The sequence below is a fragment of the Diceros bicornis genome, chromosome 17 (genome assembly GCF_020826845.1).
Source record: "Diceros bicornis minor isolate mBicDic1 chromosome 17, mDicBic1.mat.cur, whole genome shotgun sequence".
Lineage (NCBI taxonomy): Eukaryota > Metazoa > Chordata > Mammalia > Perissodactyla > Rhinocerotidae > Diceros > Diceros bicornis.
Window position 1 is genome coordinate 45,921,542 of NC_080756.1, and position 8,841 is coordinate 45,930,382.

Genomic DNA, 8,841 nt, shown 5'->3' on the forward strand with positions numbered 1-8,841 from the left:
CTTTCTTCCAACCACTCATCCTCCTCAGCACCCAAACCCACCCTTTCTGTTGTACTAAAGCCTCCTAAACATGACTTAAATTTTCTCGTGTTCCTTCTTTTGTTCCTCTGTTGCTCCAATCTGGAATATTTTCCTTAATCTAGTTGATCTATCTGAACTCTATCAGACAGGATGCAGATTGAAATGTGCCTGCCTTCATGAAACCAGTGCTCCTTCAAGTCTAAATGCTCTCTCCCTCATCTGAATGCAACAGCACTTTGCTGAATAGAATTGTCTGTCTCATTCATTTGCAAATTAGTATATTACTACTTCGGGCTACTCTTACAGTAGTAAGTCATATATTATCCTGTAACTTGTTACACGTTTATGTAATTTTCATTTATATTACAGACTTTCTGAGGACATAACTTTGTTTCATACACTTAAAAATGATGAACACAGTGCCTTCCTTTTTTTTTTTGGTGAGAAAGATTGGCCCTGAGCTAACATCCGTGCCCAACTTCCTCTCCTTTGTGTGTGGGACACTGCCACAGCATGGCTTGATAGGTGGTGTATAGGTCCACGCCCGGGAACCAAACGCATGAACCCCTGGCTGCTGAAGCGGAGCGTGTGAACTTAACCACTACGCCACCAGGCCAGCCCCCACAGTGCCTTCCTTATATGTCCAGTTTAATACATGTTTGATGATTGACAGTTTGAAATATTTAAACACCTATTCACCTTGGTATATCCTCTATTCATCTCCCCTGTTTTACTCAAGCCTCCTAAGCTTGTCTTACACTTTTGATTTCATTCTAATTTATTTATATTATTTCCAGATATGCTACTTAATAATTGCTAAAAGAATGGAAGAATGACATTACTTCATCAATCAATAAAGTATTTTGTCCTTATCTTCCACAATGGTAATTTCCATGACTTTGTTTTTAACTGATTCTCTGATGAGTCATTAAAATCTTATCTTTAACATTGGTGTTATGGGAATTATGAATGGGAATGCCTTAACATTTAGTCCTTTCCAGAACTCAGTAGATAAATCTTGTAAGAATATAGTTCAATATGCAACCTTCCTCAAAATGCATTTGAGTTGGCAGCTAATGGTGTTTTATTCAGGTCCTTGTGTATTTTCCTAAATTTTTTCACATTTGCTTATATATCCTTACTTTCCTTGCAAATGTAATTATTGTCTTTCAGAGACAGTCCTCATGAGAAAGAGGTTATATCTATCAACTAGTCAGTTAAAATACTTAGCAGTGTCAGGCACAAAAATAAAACATAACAAAGCAAGATAAGATAAACTTAATAAAGTTTTTTATCCTTTTTCTTTGAGATAATTATAGATTTACAGGAAATTACAAAGAAATGTACAGAAAGGTCCCATATAGCCTTCACCCTGCATCCCCAAATGTTATGTTACATATCAAAACAAGAAAATATCCAAAACAAGAAAATATCCAAACCATGAAATTGACATTGGTACCATCCATAGAATTTATTCAGATTTCACCAGTTATATATGTGCTCCTCTGTGTGTGTGTATGTATAGATCTATACACTTTTATCACATGTATAACTTCATGTAACTACCACCATGATCAAGATACACACTGTTCCATTATCACAAAGCTCCCTCATGCTACCTCTTTATAGCCATGTACACCTCTTCCCCTCTCCCACCCAATCTCTAATCCTTGGCAACCATGAATTTGTTCTCCATCTCCATAATTTTGTTATTTCAAGGATGCTATATAAATGGAATCATACAGTACACAGTCTTTTGAGATTGCTTTGTTTCACTCAACCTAATTTTCTTGAGGTTCACTCAAGTTGCTGTATGCTTCAATAGTTCATTTCTTTTCATTGCTGAGTAGTATTACACAGTATAGAAGTATCACAGTTTATTTAACCCTTCACTTATTGAAGGACGTTTTGGTTATTTTCAGCATTTAGCTAGTTCAAACAAAGTTGCTGTGAACATTTCTGCACAGGTTTTAGTTTTTGATGAAGATAATTACAGTTCCTCTTGCATGGCTAATTTGTCTTGTTTGGAGCAGAGGTTTTCAGAGATGGGTGAGATGGGTGAGGAGCTGGTGACTACATACTGCATCAAACATGTTTGTCAGTATGTTCGGGAAGAAGTAACCAGCTGTCCTCATTTTCCCAGAACAGGTCAATTTATATCTGCTGTCATGGCATAATGATCCCTTCACTCTCTGAAGTGCCTTGGTTGGTACAATAAAACATAATCACTCTGATTCAGATTACTTAAAGATTCCTGGCATCCCTCGTATGCCTGTTCAGCGACGATGGAACTGAATTTTAGTGGATTGTTAATTCATAATCTTTCTGAGTACCTGTGAAGTGATTCTCTCGACTCTGAGAAACAAGACAGTCTTGCAATGAAAGACAGTCTTGCTGAAGTCTCTACTGTTCTCACCTCCTCCTTTTGTGCTAGAAAATGTTTCTTTTTGTGAGTCACTTTTATGGTGGGGGACAGCTCCCATGTTTTAGCTCCACAACTGGAGAGGAGAGTGCTCTTCCCCACCATTGCCAGTTTGGAAATAATTGCAGGGATAGATTCTGATAGGTCTGGCTTAGGTTACGTGCCAGTCTCAAAGATGGTGGTCGGTGAGGTGCAGTCCCAATACGGGCTTAGCTTGGATCAGGTGTTCATCCCTTGACTGATCACTCTGTCCAGGGCAATGAGGTCAAGTAGGAGGATGGTATCTCCCTTTCAGACCATATGGATCAAAAAAGAGGCGTTTTCCTCTAGAGATAGCAGGTGGGAGAGAAGATGGCAGGCTTGGCCACTGGAGAAATGGTGATCTGGGCAGCCACTGTAATTTGTGTCTTCTATGAAGAGGTCAGTAAACTGCCAAATGCCACACAGTGAGCAAGGAGCATAAACAGAATTCAATCCTGTATCTTTTTTGACTAGAAAGCCTATATTCTTAATTTTCTTATACATAGTATTTGGCTGTGGAGAAATGGGAAATAAATGCCTGTCAATATAGTATCTGAAGTTTTTCTATGTGATTAATTCTCAAGTAGTCACAGTAATGGGAGGCACACATATAGGTGAGGATCCCCAGCACTTCATGGTCATAATCAATATGTTTGATCATCCGTGTCCTTGACTGATACAAATACAATTGGGAATTGAATACAATTGACTCACAGACCTATGGCTTAATGTTCTAAATTGCAGAGGACTAAAAATCCTCAGGTCTTGAAAAAATTATCATAATACATTTAAGTGAAAAGAGTGTGCTAAAATAGTAGGACAATTTGATACATTTTTGTTTTTACAGACCCACTCAGATACACAGACATGGAAAAAAATTTGGAATGATATCTTCCCAGATGGTTGTTATTTTTGAATGGAGTACGTAGGAATGACTACTCTCTTCTTTTTCTGAATGTTGTATTTTATGCATTTTCCACAGTGAACGTGTATTAGGTTTCAAATTCCTAATCCATTATTATAAAATGCTTGCATATGGTGATGCATGCCTCATTGAGACTTCTCAAAGATTTCAAGTTAAGAACTCCCTACTTCAGAACCACAAGAAGCCACACAGTAAAAAGGCTAATTGAAGGCCTCAGCATAGCAACAAAAATTTCAATGGAAAGATTCTCATTAGGGTCCCAATTAGCCTTCAAAAATAATAAATAAAAAGATGTTGCATCAATCAGATGAAAAAAGACTTAAAGATACAGCTGTCTTTTGTCAGTTGCAAATATACAAAAAATGAATTCAAGGAAGCAAGCTGGGGCAATGCCAAAGAGTGGCTGATATTTAGCAGATTTAACAGTTTTAGCTAATTAAAAAGAAGGAACTGATAAGCTAAGTTTTTAGTATTAAGTCCATAGTACTTAATTCTAAGTCCTTGCCAACATTTTAGCAGTTTTTAAAATACCATAATCTCCATATTACAAATCCCAAGTGCCTAGTCATTTTGAGTGAGGCCTATAGTCATTTCTGAGAGACTAATTAAAAAGAACGATTTAGTTAGGGGAAATTGTGGAGGAAATTCCCCATGATGATGCAAAATAAACTTGGCCATATCTCATCACTTATTTATATGTAAATAACTATTGTACCAATACATATCATAATAACCTGGTTTTTTCTATAATCCTTTAAGGGAAGACCACATGACTCACTGTTTAAAAATATATTACAGACGATACACAATTCCCTTGGCTTTTTATTATTCACCTTATTAATCAACTTAACATTCAGAAACTTTAAAAGCCAATTTTTCTTCCCAGATAAAATCTAGGAATTTTAAGTACATCCAAGTAATAAGGTATTTCTTATGGTAATGATGTTGGCATTTACGGTAAATATGATGCTTATACTTTGTGGTATTTGACATGAATACTCCCATTTTTATGATTACACTTTAGTTTTCAGCACAATATCAAAGTAAATAGAAATCCCATAGCAACATTACTAGAATGTCTATTTTTTGGACCACCAACTCTGCTTAAATAGGAAATTCCTGGTTTATCTGAGAGAATAATAATATATGACAATTAGCCTAATTCTGATGCAACCACTCAGAGACAGAAAACTCATATAAATGTGTTCTTGGAGATTTTCAGAAATTTTGATTTGATATTAAAAAAGAAAGATTATTAAACTTAAGGAAAATATTTTATTAATCACAGAGTTATTAATGTTGTTTTTATACTCCCCAGATGCACTTCTCCTTATAAATTCATGGCGAAGGGGGACTTCCTTTTAGCCATGTTTGTGAGTGTATAAATAATCTGATCACAAATTTTTCCCCTACTTTTGGCTCTAGAGGATATAATGATTTATCAACAAACAAAAACAAAATTAAAGTCACAGAAAAAAAGTGACAACTAACCCAAACTTTCACACTTTACCAGTACAGTAGTAGACTACGCATATAGATTAGTACATTACAGGATAATGTAATACCTTTCAATTCTCTAGTGAAATACTGAATTATATAAGTAACAATATGTGTTTTAAGCATACATTTTTGTGTTTTAGTCATTTGAAAATCTTGAGAATCCGGGGTTTTCACGTTAGACTTATACAAGAAAAAACATTCATTTTCTAAAACCTATTTTAAGAATTTCTATGAGGTACCCATATGTATTTAAAAAATAAAAACATCATTTTCAGGAAGAAGGAATCATAAGCTTTAAGTATTGAAGAAAAATAATAGTTTATCATGTGAGCTTCAGTTGTGTGAGTTTCTGGAAATGTCTTTAGAGATCTAGAGCCAATTTGGGTACATCAACACGCATAGTGAGAGAAAATGAGGAAAAAAACATTATTAAAATTTTTTTTTTCATTTTGATGTTTTCTAATTGTAGAGCCAAGAAAAGAACACATTTTTAGATTTTAAAAACTCAGAAAACGGGGCCGGCCCGGTGGCGCAAGCGGTTGGGTGCGCGCGCTCCGCTGCGGCGGCCCGGGGTTCGCTGGTTCGGATCCCGGGCGCGCACCAAAGTACTGCTTGGTAAGCCATGTTGTGGCGGCGTCCCATGTAAAGTGGAGGAAGATGGGCACCGATGTTAGCCCAGGGCCGTCTTCCTCAGCAAAAAAAGAGGAGGATTGGCGGATGTTAGCTCAGGGCTGATCTCCTCACACACACAAAAAAAAAAACTCAGAAAACTACTGGAGTTAAAGTAAATTATATGCACAGTCCATGAATAAAATAGAGAATAAAGGATCAGAGAAGCTGAGTTTTTGCTTCATTACAGATGAGAATTCATCACACAAGAGAACCCATCTATTGCTTGGACACACATCGTTTATCCTCAGTGGTTTATTCTGACCTAATAAACTAGCAAGAAAAAATGTGTAAGGAACTTTATCTTGATGTCTAAAAGAGTTCATTTTCACTTGTGGTAATAAAACCTCTGCTCCCTCCACAAGATCAATAAAATAGCATCTCCAGATCTTCCCCCCATTCTGATTCCACTGCCTCCCCAAGCCCCACTCAGCACCGCCTGCCCAGTAGACTCGCTCCTAGTTCATCTCACTGCGCATCGGCTCCATTCCCTGCGCTGCACACTTGCATCCTGCTTTTCCTGTGTCTTCAGTCTGTCCCATAACATCTGTTTGATCTTTCTCTCCCCATTTATTCTTTCAACATCCATTCATTTATTCGACAAGTACTTACTGAGCATCTACTGTGGACCAAGCACTCTTTCAGCAGCTGGGGATACAGCAGTGAGCAAATGGATCAAGTCCTTGCTCCTCTGGAACCCACAAGCATTCCATTGCAGGAGGTAAGTGATAATAAAGATCTAATATAATGTCATGTAGTGAGTGATACATTCTCTGAAGAACATAAAAGCAGGTAAAAGTTGTAAAATTTAGAGTGATGGGGTGATTTTAGATTGCTCTGGAAAGACGTGTTGAGGAAATGCCCTTTGAGCAGAGATTGGAATAAAACAAAATCTGCATTTATAGAATGTTTACTATGTACCATGCATTTCTCTCCCACTAGCACTCTCAATCCCTTGTCATGGTTCATCATGGGACCCCATTGGGAAGAATGAGAATTGTCTTCCACCCAACTGGCTATTGCGGCCATGAAAGAAAAGAAAGGGTGACCAGCAGAAAGTCTGGGCTGGTGTAAATAGCTTAAAGTGGTGTGATGGAGGGCTGAGAACAGGACAGAGAGATGATAAGCTTCTCACATTTTATCTTATAACCTGTCAGGTCTGTTGGCAAAGCAGTTATTCGTAACACGAAGGAAAGCAGAAAGAGTCACAACATCGTGCTCTATGAAAATGAATCAGAGATAGAAGCAATGTGTGAAAACTACAACTTGAAGTAGATCATCTCAAGACCAAAGCAAACAACAAAACAATGTCCAAGCATGGAATAGCCTCTCAGCTGATAGTAATTTCACCACTTACGACCAACTGGCAGTAATATTAGAAATAAAGTCTAAGTACCAGCTTAAGTTTTGACCGAGATGATCTTTGAAAAGTATAGTTTTATGATTCTACGAAATATACTGAACAAAATATATTTTTCTTTTAAGTCATATATTAAGATAATCATATTAGAAAATAGCGTTAAGATGAATTTTCCACATTGTAAATAGTCAAAAGCCAAAGAAAATTTTGTATGTACAATTAACAAACCCAGAGTTAGCACAATCCATAAAATAAGGAGAATATGTTTATTTTTTCTTCTAAGAGAATTTCCTGAACATCAGTCCTTCATAAGAAAGTTGGGAATGGTTGCTCTCCTTCATGCAAATTCTTCTCATTCTGAGATTTAAATTATAATTGATCTTGCTGCTACTTTTTCTTTATCATTAAGGTTACATTTTTCATTTAAAAAAAGAGAGAGAGAAAGAAAAAAAAGAAGTCTCTAGTGTATGAGCATAGATATTGTCTCTCTTTTGTTTTTTGTTTTTTTTTCTGAGGAAGATTAGCCCTGAGCTAACATCTGTCCGATCTTCCTCTATTTTGTATGTGGGTCGCCACCACAGCATGGCTGAGAACAGGTGTAGCTCCATGATGGAGATTCGAACCCGTAAACCCAGGCCACCAAAGCAGAGCATGGAGCTTAACTACTACATCACAGGGCCAGCCTGTAGATATTGTTTCTTAGAATGTATTCGCTATTTCCATGAATCATTTTTAGGAAAAAGTATTCTATAATCAAACTTAGGAAATGCTACACACTCTATCACCCTTGTGGAAGACACAATGCACATTCACTTACTAAGGTTCTGAGAAATCCTGTTACATACACATAAAATAAATGAATTAATGCTAGTTTAAACAAAGTTAAATGGATTATTTCCCAAATTCATGTCACCACAGAAGTGTTTATTTTTAGTATCTGTTAACATTGTAAGTCTCTAGTGTTCTATGGAGCACATTTTGGAAGATGCTGCTTTATACACATTTTGATTGTTCTTCCTCTTTGATTTTGTTTTGTCTATTTTTACTGCCTTAGTTCTTTTCCTCTCTTTTTATTTTTGTATATAACACTTATCGAGTGCTTACTGTATTCTAGGCACTGTTTAAAGTCCTTTATGGTTATTATATCACTTATTCCTGATGATAATCCCCTAAGATAAATACAATAGATCACCAAAGGGGCGTCAGAGAGGTGAAAAACTTTCCCCACATCCTGCTGCTGGTAAGTGGCATAGCCAAGAGAACCGAGATTGAAATCAAGTCTCTCTGATGTGATACCTATGCTTTTAACAAATAAGTGGCCAATTCTTTATTCTTGAACTCCCAGAAGCAATACTTCTAAGCTCCACAGAGAACAACAGCCTACCTATTTCCTGGTCCAAAGATATTTCCCAGACCTTGGTTTATAGGACCTCTCTGTTGTGTTAGATGCTATTGGCCAATCCCTCCCACTTGAAGTTTCCTAGACCCCGGGGTTCCTCGATTCTGCTTTCCTCTTATACCTCTCTGGCTGTTCCTTCTTCACCTTTCTAGGTTCCTCATCAAATGTTAGTGCTCCTCAAGGCCCCATCCTGGCCCACTACCCTTCTCTCCTTTGACCTCTGCTGGGACATCCCCATTCACATCTCCAGGCCTGCCGTCTCCCCTAAATGCCAGATCATATCCAAGTATCTGTTTTTTAGGTACTTCAAATTCAAGAGGTCTACCACTGAACTCATCATGTCCTACATCAGTTGGGATCCTGGCAGGACACCCAGTGGAAATACTAGAGAGTTTAATCAAAGGACTATTCATAAAAGTGTGGAGCAGATATAACGGTACTGAGTAGGGATGAAAAAGTAGCCAAGGATGAGCAGCAGTGACAAGTTATTACTCTAAAGGGACAAGGAGAGGAAGCTGTTTCTG